This window comes from Lipotes vexillifer, unplaced genomic scaffold (assembly GCF_000442215.2).
Source record: "Lipotes vexillifer unplaced genomic scaffold, Lipotes_vexillifer_v1.1 scaffold331, whole genome shotgun sequence".
Lineage (NCBI taxonomy): Eukaryota > Metazoa > Chordata > Mammalia > Artiodactyla > Lipotidae > Lipotes > Lipotes vexillifer.
In genome coordinates this window covers 2,047,580-2,047,988 of record NW_006774049.1, presented here as the reverse complement: position 1 = coordinate 2,047,988, position 409 = coordinate 2,047,580, and positions in this window count along the sequence as shown.

The window sequence follows — 409 nt, the reverse complement described above, 5'->3', positions numbered from 1 at the left end:
CCTGCGCGTCTGGAGCCTGTGCTCCACAATGGGAGAGGCCACAACAGTGAGAGGCTCACGTATAGAAAAAAAAAAAAAAAAAAAAATAGTGACTGTTCATAATGAAAGCAGTAACCAACTGTTCTAGAAATAATAATAAAAATTCATTGCTACAAGTATGAAGTGCTCATAATTTGAAAGGGGACCAGTGAATTAAGCTGAACCATCAAGTCCATGCCAACATATTTAAGAAAGAAAGCAGTTTCTTCTAATACTACTTAAACTCTAAGTATGGTTTTGAACAGTTACACATTCTAAGTAGGGTAAATTAGTTGGGAAAAAAGAACTATAAGTATATAAAATGTAAAATAGAAGGCTTCACATTACTATAAATATTTCTCCTCAGAGAAGATACATGATTTTTCAAAAA